The sequence below is a fragment of the Lutjanus erythropterus genome, chromosome 8 (assembly GCF_056507025.1).
Source record: "Lutjanus erythropterus isolate fLutEry1 chromosome 8, fLutEry1.hap2, whole genome shotgun sequence".
In the NCBI taxonomy this organism is placed as follows: Eukaryota; Metazoa; Chordata; class Actinopteri; order Lutjaniformes; family Lutjanidae; genus Lutjanus; species Lutjanus erythropterus.
The window spans coordinates 40,668,619-40,680,073 of record NC_139324.1 but is presented as its reverse complement, the minus strand read 5'-3'; positions in this window follow the sequence as shown (position 1 = coordinate 40,680,073).

The following is an 11,455-nucleotide window of genomic DNA, read 5'->3' as shown; positions in this document are numbered from 1 at the left end:
TCTCGTCTGTACTTTTGTTCTCAGATCCAAACAAAATGTCATCAGTCACTGACATAGTACTGTCCTGATATGAGGTCCACAGTTAGCCAAGTGGCCATATTTTGCTGTCTTCTACTTTGTTGAGCTCAAGTGCAGTATTTCAACCAGCTCTAGGTGATTCAGTGGAGCTAAAGGTTCCTCCTGGGGAATGCAGCTGGACCAGAGAGGTTAGCCCTCCTCCATATATAGCCCCTCTTGTGAGGAAATGTTTGACCCTCTCTGATCAATATTTTAGGAAATTGCTCCTTGTGTCAGTCCCCATCTCCCAAGCTGACAAGGACGCGATCGCAGTATGTGTGTGTGTGCATGAGGCTTGAGTTAAAGTGAATCCGTCAGCAGGGCCATAGCATTTCTCTCCACCATCTCATTCCCTGTCAGGCTTCGAGAAAGTGGAACTCAAATCCAGCGGAGCAAGTGTCAGCTTAGGTCGAGTGGAACATGTTGCAAATGGTGTTAAAAGCATGTACTCGTTGGCCTCCATTCTCAATAATTAATGAGAGGAGGCCCACAAAAAATGATCCCTGTTTCCTCTTCGATCCTTCCCTGGTGGAAGAAGGCATGAATTAGTAACACAGATCAAACTGCAGTGTTAGCGCAGATCAAGTATTTGTAAAGAAGCTGAAAGGACTATATACAAGAGAGGTCCTATGAGATAATGTGGATGTGCTTTGCTTGTTCCCTGTTCCTGTCACATTGAATTTTAATTTGGAATGGAGCAACTCTACAAGGTATAAGATTGATGAATTAGTTATCAAAACACAGGACCTATCTTTAGACAGAAATGTCTTGAAAAAGAGTTTTAAAAAGCGTTTTTCATAAAGTTTAAACTGAAATACTTGCAATGAAAAAAGGGAAAGAGAATCAGTTTGCTGGAGAATGTAGATTAATATCTTTAAAGTTGCTTAATAGCAGATAACCTCGAACTGGTTTAACCTCAGAGGGTTGGTCTGCTTCAGCTAATTGGATTAAACTGCCCACTTGTGTGGTCCTCTCTGATCTAGCCTCAAAAAGGCCATCTACGCTGATGCGGTATGTCTAAAATGACAGTCAGGGAGTGCAATGCTTCCAAACTCTACCGTAACATGCATTTTAAGCAGTCCCTACTGAATTGGGAGTGACTGGTCATGAGCAATCTATTAAGAGTAAAGGCCTGTCCACACCAAGAACTACAACTATAAAAAATATTGTTCTAAAATCGTTGTTACTCAAGTGAATGTTGGTGTCCGGACTGCAGCTTTATAATTGGTGTGGACTCCACCATCCACTTGAGTTAGAAACATTTTAGGGATATATTTTCTATAGTTATAGTGCTTGTTGTGGACGATCCTTAACCCATGCCACATAAAATGTATCTGGCAGGAGTAATTGAGCATGAGCTTGCAGATTCGTCAGGTTTCCAGGTTACAGGGCAGCTCAGTATAAGTAGTTTTCTTGAGAACATTTGGTGATTCACAAACAGAACTTTTTTGATAAATCACAGATCCCACAGACAACAATATAGTGGATCCATATCTGAGCAGAAACTGGTAGATATATTCAGTTCAGACTTGATTAAAAGTTACAAATCCTGTAGTTACAAATCCTGTCGTAGTCATGTAGTTTAATAAAATGTTATACAGCAGTGTTTGTGCTGCAGTTTGTTTCAAAGATAAAACATGAACTTTTCCAAAAAACAAAGTTGTAAAAGAGGCTATGATGGGCCCTCATAACCAGTCTGATGTGTGCAGACATCTGTGTGGTTATACTGCAGCAGCCTGGTGTTGCTTTCAGGTAATTTAATGACAGTTAGCAAATGGGGCTTTTCCATTGACCTGCTCATGTGTATGGTGAAGGGCTACAGTGTCCGTTTGTGCAGCACTTTTCAGAGGATTCATCAGCACATCATTGGTCCTGTTCTGAGTTATAAAGCAAATTAATTAAAGCAGCATTTCTCCAGATGTTTTCCAGCATAATCTATGCCTCAGGGACCACACTTAGGCCCATAACACCTACATTATTTTATTTCTGTTGCCATCCAGCATTGTAGCTATCAGTGCACCCCCAGTCATTTTGTTCTGGAACCAGGCGTGCACAGAGCTTTAATAACCACCGTTATAACATCTCTTTAGGCAGGCAGAACACTGAAGTCATTCATCACATCAACGGTCAGCTGACTCTTGGGGTGATCAGTCACACTGATGTCGTTTAATGTGATACTGCAGCTCACACTGCTGATTGTTAATAGAGTTGATGTTGTTTTGCATGACTTGCTGTTTGCTTCATGCTGCAAGAACCCACAGCATTTCTGGATTACTGTTATAATGCAGTATTCAGTGTTCTTTCTCCTGATTTTACTTGTAGGGACTGGTCCCTCACATTTGTTCTTTTCAATCCACCCTTGAGGGAAAAGGCAAAGAGAACATTTATCCCCCATCAAGCTTGTAGCAGCTAGCTGCCTGTCTGTCTCCTTATCTTCAGCTTCCTGCGTGTCTTTCCTTCCATCTTCACGCTTTTCTGTTTGTTAAAGTTCACTTGCTCAGACTGTAACTCTGCCTGACCATCTCTCTGCCTTGCGTTTCGGTGAACTTCACTGCAGTAATGCATCTACCTAGTCTGGTTTATCCATTTTCTGATTTAACTAGCAACCTAACCTCTGTTTATGTTTTGGTAAAACAGGCACACACACACTCAAACAAATGCACACATGCCTACAGATGATTTGCATGCACAAATGCTCACACATGCAAACACACAGTATCCTACAGAGACACGAGGTATGCTCTCTCCTGCTGTCTCTTGCACACATACTTTTCACACACATGCCAAGCAGTTACAGAAACACTGATTACAGTTTGCATGCTGTGGTCTTGTTGCTCGTAGGAATATGCAAAAATTATGCCTTTAATTAGTTTGTTTACTGTGAAGATGATTGAGTTATTAAAACATTTTTAACACTCATCTCAGAAAACAACAATATCAATTAAGCAATTAAGGTTAAGATCAATGAATATACTTGTCGACAGGTTGGTATGCAGCGCCAAAGGACCAAACATGTCAGTGTCCTGAGGAAAGATTATTTATTTTCCCTCATAATACAAATAAAGAAGGAAACAATTTCAATTCATAAAATTCTGTTCACAGGTGTTGATTAACATCATAAACCAGTGGTTTTATAAGACATTCTGCTCTGCACAATGAAGACACACGTCACTACACCCTGAAAAATAAAGGTGCTAACTAGAACCTTAAAGGGTTCTTCAGCTTGTCCCCATACCGTTTTGGTTCCAGGTAGAACCTTTTATAAAGGTTTCCGTTGGAGCTCTTTTGGAGAGTTCTACCTAGAGCCCAACATAAAAGGTTATATACAGATTTATCTGTATAAAGTTCCACCCAGAACGCCCTATGAGAGGGTCTAAAAAGAACCCTTCTATGGTGTATTGGTTCCACCTAAAACATTGTCTGGGGGATCTATCCAGAACTTTCCGCCTTCCAGGGGTGCTAACAAGAACCCACCCATGAGATTCTACTGAGAAACCTTTTTATATTCCGAGGGTTGCATCTAGAAGCAACCATAAGGGTTCTCCTGTAATCCTTTTACCTTCCACAGATTATATCTAGAACTCACTGGGGTTCTACCAAAAACCATTTTGACATTACAAGGATTTCATCTAAGAACCACCCAGAAAGTTCTAATGAGAATCTTTTGATTTTCCAAGAGTTTCATCTAGAAGCCACTGAGAAGGTTCAAACAGGAATCCTGTCATATTCCAAGGGATTTATCTAGAACCCACCGAGGAAGTTCTACTGAGAACCCTTTTACATTCCAAGGCTTTTATCTAGAACCCACCCAACTTGCTTGACTGGGAAACCTTTTATATTCTGAGGCTTTTATTTAGAATCCACACATGGGGTTCTTCTGAAAACTCTTTTATATTCGAAGGCTTTTATCTTGAACCCACCTGGAGAGTTCTACCGACAACCCTTTTATATTCCAAGGGTTTTATCTAGAACCTATCTCTGGGGTTCTTTATATCCCAACGCTTTTATCTCAAGCCCACCAAGGGGGTTCTAATGAGAACCCCTTTATATTATAATACTAGGAACCTTGACAGCCCTTGACATTTGTTGAGATCCTTTTTATTCTAAAAATGTTTCTTTGGATAAAAAAGCTTAGTCTCGCAAAGAACCCCTGACAAAACATTTCCTCAAAAAAGGGGTTCTTCACAAGCCAATAGTTGTGAGTAGAACCTCACCACAGTTCAGGAAGAACCTTCATGGAACCCTTTTTTCTAAGAGTGCACATGTTATTTACATGCATAGTGAGTGTCCATTTAGGCGTCATTGCAAAACTCCCCGAGCTCGTCGTTGAAAACATTAAACAGTGTTGAAGAAGTGATGCAGACCTGCTAGTTCATGCTAGGGGATCATAACATAATAAATCTCACTCACCAGCACCGTGTTGTTTCAGCTCAAATCTGCAGTCACTTTGAGACTTGCTCTCTATCAAAATAAGAGCCACTGTTCAAATAAACTCAACACACAAGTCCAGGCCTGGTGTTTCTTCACAGGCGGGAGACATTCTCATGAAGATTAATGTTTGTTTTTTTTCTTTCAAGGAATCTGATATTAAACTAGTATTTATCAAGGATTATAGTATCTGTTCAGGTTCTGAATGGTTATGTGATCATCTGACGTTTGTTTCTTTCCATGCAAGATGAAATCATTACGACTTAAAAAAAGACAAGTGAGTACTTTGATTAATTACTGTACAATTACAACTTATTAACAATAGAGAGAATCAGCTGAACTTTGACTTGGCTGCAGGGTTGCAAAGTACAAAAGAAGAGATTCGTCACATTAAGTTCAGATACTTTGTTACAGTACTTAAGTAGAGTTTTCAGGTATCTGTATTTTACTAGAATATTGCCATGTTTTTCTGACAATTTTTTATGTGTACTCCCAACATTTTAACACAAATATCTGTACTTTCTACCTCTTACTTTCTAACCCTGCTCCTACTTAACAAATCAGTGCATATTACTCACAATACACGTAACAGGGTGAAAACAATGTAACTAGATGTTGCAAGACAAAAATAATGTAAAAGTCATATGACAAAAATGATGTAACAAGACAAAATAGACATAAGACGTAAATAACGTAACAAGACAAAAAAGACTTAAAATGCAAAAGTTACAACAAGAAGAAAAACAACATAAAAGATGAAACAAAACAAAACATAAACATAAAAGATGTATCAAGATGAAAACAATGTAAAGAAACAACAAAGATCTAACAGGACAAAACAGATGTGAAACACATGAAACAAGGAGAAAAAAGACGTAATAAGATGTAAAAGACATAAGGTGAAAAAGACTTCAAGAACAGATGTAAAGGACGTAACAGTATGAAAACAATGTAAAAGAGAAAAGATGCAACAAGACAAAAGAGAGCCTGTACTTCTTCACTTTTACTTGAGTAAATATTAGAATCTGTACTTGCACTTTTACCAGTCTTTTTTTACACAAATATCTTTACTTCTACTTGAGTAAGTAATGTGTGTACTTTTACTTTTACTTCTGTTTGGCTGCCATTGAAGCCAACTGGTAGAAGAAGCCCGCAGGGACCCGAGCAGCGCTCCTCGGTGTTTGCATCAGGTCGTTGTCAACACATAATACGAGCATGCATACACACACCCTGCCATGTGGCCCGCAAAGAGAAACACACATGCTTGCGTAAACAAACACGCACATCCAATTCACACACGGTGTTGCCACCACAGGAACACATCTGCACATAAACTATTTATACATGTGGAGAGGGAGATGAAGAGCATGTTCACTCAAATCCGTGCACTAAAAGATTCACTATGCTCGCTACAGTCAACATACAGATGGGGCAGCAGAGAGGAGAGGAGGCAAACCAAGCTTTCCTCTTTCCTCCCTGAATATGAGCAGTATGTTTGGATAAGAATAGAACCGCAAGACTCTGAAATAGCACCTTTTCACTTCACATCTGTTTACTTTGAAAGTGTATCTCTTGCATTCTTACACTTGACTTGGTGACTTCATCGCTTCCCTCCGGGCACAGAATATATAAGTGAGTCAGGACGCTCAACAGGATTTCTCTCTGCACGCAAGCAGCAACTGGTAAGGGAGGGTCTGCACTTGACCACAGACTTGTGGTTTTATCTGGTCTTTCTAACACAACATTCAGGCAATGCACGGTCAAACGTAATCACTGTAGGAACTGTAATTGCAATATGGAGGCCATCTATAACAATGATGGGTCTTTTGGGGTTTTTTTTAGTCGCTGTGGAAAGACTCAAAGCCTTTACACACTTTCTCCACAGCAGATTTGTCATTTATTAACCAAGCTTTCTGTCAAACACCTTATTCATGTTATAATGACATTAACATGGAAAATTAAAAGGAGAAAAATGAAAGGATCTCTATTTTAAAAGACTAAATTGGAAAAAAACAAACTCAAAAAACTTACATAACCAGCCTGTTCTCACTCCCAGTTAGTTTTGCATGGTCTGCTAAAATTTCACTTTTCACTTTTTTGGAGACTAAAAACAGTACAGTATTAGAGTTTCTCAAGGTTCAGTATTTGTTGCGGGTCAATATTTGTGTTTTTGAGGGTGTGTGTTTGTGTTCAGTTCAGCCTCTGACTGAGACTCTGGTTACCCTCTCCTCTCTGTGCATTCATGAAGTAAAGTAAGACAACATCGGATCAGATGAGAATCCGATGTGACTCGCAGTGTTTATTCTTTGAAAAGCTCCAGCTCTTCCCCCAGCTCTCTCCTCCAAAGCTCATCGACAGTCCGTCAGCGAGCGGTGACTCTGTCCCTCATCTCTGCAGTTGACTATTGTTTTACTCCTGCCCTGTTTAGGACATTTGTACGAAACTATTAAAGCTCTTTCTTTGCACCTCTGGTACTTTTTATGCACAGTTCCATACAGTTCACATTTTGAACAACTGTTATATTCATACCATTTGCACAGATCTACGACTGCCATGTTTAATTATCACTTGCAGCTCCATACAGCTCACTTTCTCTCACTGCTATGTTTACAATGTCCTCTGCACAACTCGAGTGCATAACTCTGACATATTCAATACAAGTTTGAACATGTTGTACATGTTGTGTACTATGTTGCTGTTCTTGTTTTTATTTGTATTTTCCATTCATTCATTTGTATGCAAAGTGAAGCCATACCCTTCAGAGTGTCTTTGCTTTGTAAGCCAGGAAGATCTGAAGTGAAACTGTCATCTCCAGGGTCTGTCTGAGGAAACTTTAGTGCCAGTCTGATTGAGGCTTATGGGAGATGTAATGTCAACCATGCTAACTCAAGACCAATAGCAAATAAACAAATATGCACATTTAGAAGAAAAAAAAAATCAGTCAGTATGTTGTCCTCTGAAGTTTTTCCCTTTTTTTCCTTTTTTTAAAAATCATTTCCTTATCAACAGTCACACAACATAAACACTATAGAATGCTCTGCAGTAATGTAATGTCCCTTCCTTCTTTTTATTTTCCCTGGTTCTGTTCCAGAAGTAAGAAAAACCACATACAGTATCCCACTGACATTTGTTACTACTAATATCTAATAAACGAAGTACAGCCTTGGAGCAAAACCGCTCTCAACAGTAATTGGTTTAGCTCGTTTTACATGTTTGGATCAGGACGAAAAACATTATAATATTGCATAAGTTTTTAACTTATATGTTTTCCTGTGAGCCTAAAATGTCAAAGCTTCACAGAAGACACACGTCCATGAGTGAGTCATCATGGGGCTGCAGCTTGAGACTTTAGAAGCGAGCGTTGGTGAATTTGGACCCAGTTACAATAACGTAGGTGCACCACACTACCACACTTGCAGTTTATTCATTGGCTGTAGTTTTTTTTTTTTTTTTTCTGTGCTCACAAAGTAATTACTTAACTTTGTTAAAACCATGAATGTGTCATTTAACTGCTGTAGAAGACGGCAATTTGTCTCAGAATATGGAAAGTAAACCACAGGAACATGCTTCTTTTTTTTCAGAAAGACAGATAAAATAAATGCTGAATGAGAGATGACACTGAGTCACAGAAGTGATTGGAAAAGAGGCTCTCTGTCATGACTCTGGCTGTTTGTACTTTAGACTAAAAGTCAGGATATCTCTGCTCCAACTTTGCTGCTTCAAATTTGACCGTTGTTCTTTTTCCTCTTGTGAGTCTACTAACTTTATGCAAGTGCAGAACTCTCTGGAGTGGGCCCTTCAAAACGCATCAGAAACTGCAGGTACATACTCTACCTGTATCTGCTGCAGCATGTTAGAGATTTGATTTGATTTGATGGACAGAAGACCGTCTTGGTTTTTATTTAACTTTGTCTGATTCCTGTGACAAAAAGGTCAGCTGATAAATGTGTAATCTGCACTGGTGAAATGTGAGGAAGATCTTATTCTTCTAGTTGACCAATACAAAATAACCGTGGTAGAAAATATCATAATAATAATAACTGAGTCGCACTATAATGTCGGCCTTTACATGATGTGGTTCGTATATTGTTTTCAAAAAGAGAGTAGCAGATATGTGGCTTCACTTTAGTTTACAGTAGAGTTTTGTTGTAATGCCTCACAATTTACTGTCTAATAAAGTCTTAAAAGGATCTAACAGTGGGAAACAATGTCCTTTACATTTCAGTTCTGCTGCGTTGTGTCCCTAAATACCCTCTGATACAGTCTTACAGTGCGCAGTAATACACTTTAGTTTACAGGTCAGTTTGACTGTAATATGTCCCTAATTACCCTCTAGGAAAGTCCAGAAAGGGTTCAAACAGTGTGAAGTCATGCACTTTAGTTTACAGTACAGTTCTGTTGTAATGTCTCCCTAATTAACTTGTAATACAGTCTAATAAGGGACTAACGGTGGGAAACAGTACACTTTAGTTTACAGTCCTGTTGGTTGTAATATGCACCTAATTACTGTCTAAGAAAGTCCAAAAAGGGCTCTAAAAGTGGTAAATCATACACTTTAGTTTACAGCTCATTTCTGCTGTAATGGTTTCCTAATTATCCTTAAATGAAGTCTAATAATATCCTAACAGTTGGAAATAATACACTTTAATATACCGTTCAGTTCTGTTGTACTGTGCCCCAAATTTCAGTGTGCAGTAATACACTTCAGTTTACAGTCCAGTTTGACTGTAATATGTCCCTAATTACTTAAAGGGCAGTGGGAAAAATAGTCTTTAGTTTATGGTACAGTTCTGTTGTAATGTGTCCTTAATTTCCCTCTAATAAAGTCTAATAAGGATGTAATAGTGATAAATAATACACTTTAGCTTGCACTACAGTTCTAATGTGATTACTCTCTAAAGTGCAAAGTATGGCTTGTTCCGTCTCATTAGGGTATAGTTGTGTTTGTTTAATGTTTAATAAATAACTTTTTTTCTAGTTTTGTGTATTTTAATACAAAGTGTGGCTTGTTACGTCCTCTTAGTAGAAAACTACTGTAAAATAAAGTGTAACCAATAATTGCAACGTGTGTGTTCCCCTAAAATGGAGACTAATGACGTCTGAGGTAATCGTAGTATAAATAAAGTGACATACAGTAACTGAGGGATTCATCATCATTAGTATGTTGACGGCAGCTGACTCGTGACAAAATAAACATAAAACTGTTCTCTTACCAAACACACTGCTTCCATGTATTTTATTATTCATCACATTAAAGCCCCTACTTTATGGCCATATTATGGTCTTTCTTTATTGTCTTACAAATATTAAGTTATCCACAAAAATAAAATAACTTAGATAATAACCATATTAAAACATAAAAATACATACATACATTACATTTATGACATGAAAAAAAAATGCATATTGCTGATATCTCCCAGAGTTTTCCTGGACACAGTTTTGTATGTGCAAACCACTTATCAGAATCAAAATAATCTGTTACACTGGAAACATAATCCCAGATTTTCTTTTTTTTCTCTGCTTTCAACACAGAAACATATTTGCCTGAAATAAATTACACCGTCTGATAAGGAGCCTCACTCATACAAGTTTCTCAAGACCAAATATGATCCTCAAAATGTGCATAGGCAGAAATCCATACCAACTTTTCTTATTTATATACCTTGAAGTTGACATCAGATGATCCCCATTTGCACACATGGAAGAAGTGTGAAGAAGGTGAGTGTAGATTATATCACAAGAAGCTTACAGTGTCGCACACAGTACATTGCATCACAAAACTGGGGGACTGATGACAGCTTGGCATGTTCATGGTGTGAGTAACTGAAGCCTGTTCATGTGCGCTCAGTTTCCTGAGGCGTTTTAAAGGGATAGTTCAGATCATTTGATTTGTGGTGGTATAAGGTACAGTAGATGCAACAAAAGGTATTTTGGCCACTTAAAAATGTCGTCCTAACAAAAAATCATTATCAGTTTAAGTGTGAACTATATTTAGAACATTTTCACCACTTTACTTTGCCGTCAGACCACCTGTTCCAACGGGAAACTGACATTATATAAGTCAAACAGCGCTCTTTCCAAACCAACCAAACTCCATAGGTGAAACCAGTGATTTTACCTTAATAAACACAGGGGTTGCTGGTCTGCCGCTGCCTTGACTGCTTAGTTTCACTTCAGTGATACGTCTTTGGAGTTTGGATTCACCAAAGTCACACAGTAACAAAAACAAACTGGCAGACTGACGCAGTTGTGGATCAAATCTGAGGTAAAATTACTGATTTTGCCTATGGAGTTTGGTTGGTTTTGCTGAGAGCGATATTTAGCTTATATAACATTTGTTTCCTGCCAGAAAAGACTGTCTAATGAAAAATGTTCTAAATATAGTATAAACTTAAACGTACATTAATTTTTATAGGTGGATGTTTTTTAAGCAGCTAAAATACATTTTACTGCTGACCCCATCCTTAGCATTTCAGCGCTTAGCCTCCATGCTAGTGCTCTTCTCTTGGGGTTGTATCTGCTGTAGCTAATCCACTGACTATCAGTAAGTACCTCATTCAACCCCACATCAAATAATATGAACTATCCCTTTAAATGTATTACTGGTATTTGTGCAGCATTATTCAGTTTTTATTTACAATGCTGTTCAGATCGTGCTGAAGATGAAGACTGTACTTTACTTTTAATGAAGGTCTACTGTGCACTGCACTCGGACAGTTCTCTTACATTACATACCACACACGACACACGGGACATTTTGGACAACGTTAACTCGGGACAATGTATCTGTGCTGCGTTTGAGAGAAGCTGTTTCAGGTGTACGAGCTCCTGTCACAACGGCACGCAAGTCTCACATGGATTCACAAAATGAACCTTATAGTTTACAGGGCGAATGCTTGTTCTGACTTTATTGGAAGCTGATTTGTGCAGATTTGATTTCAGCAGCCCCTATCAGAGGGAAGGAAAT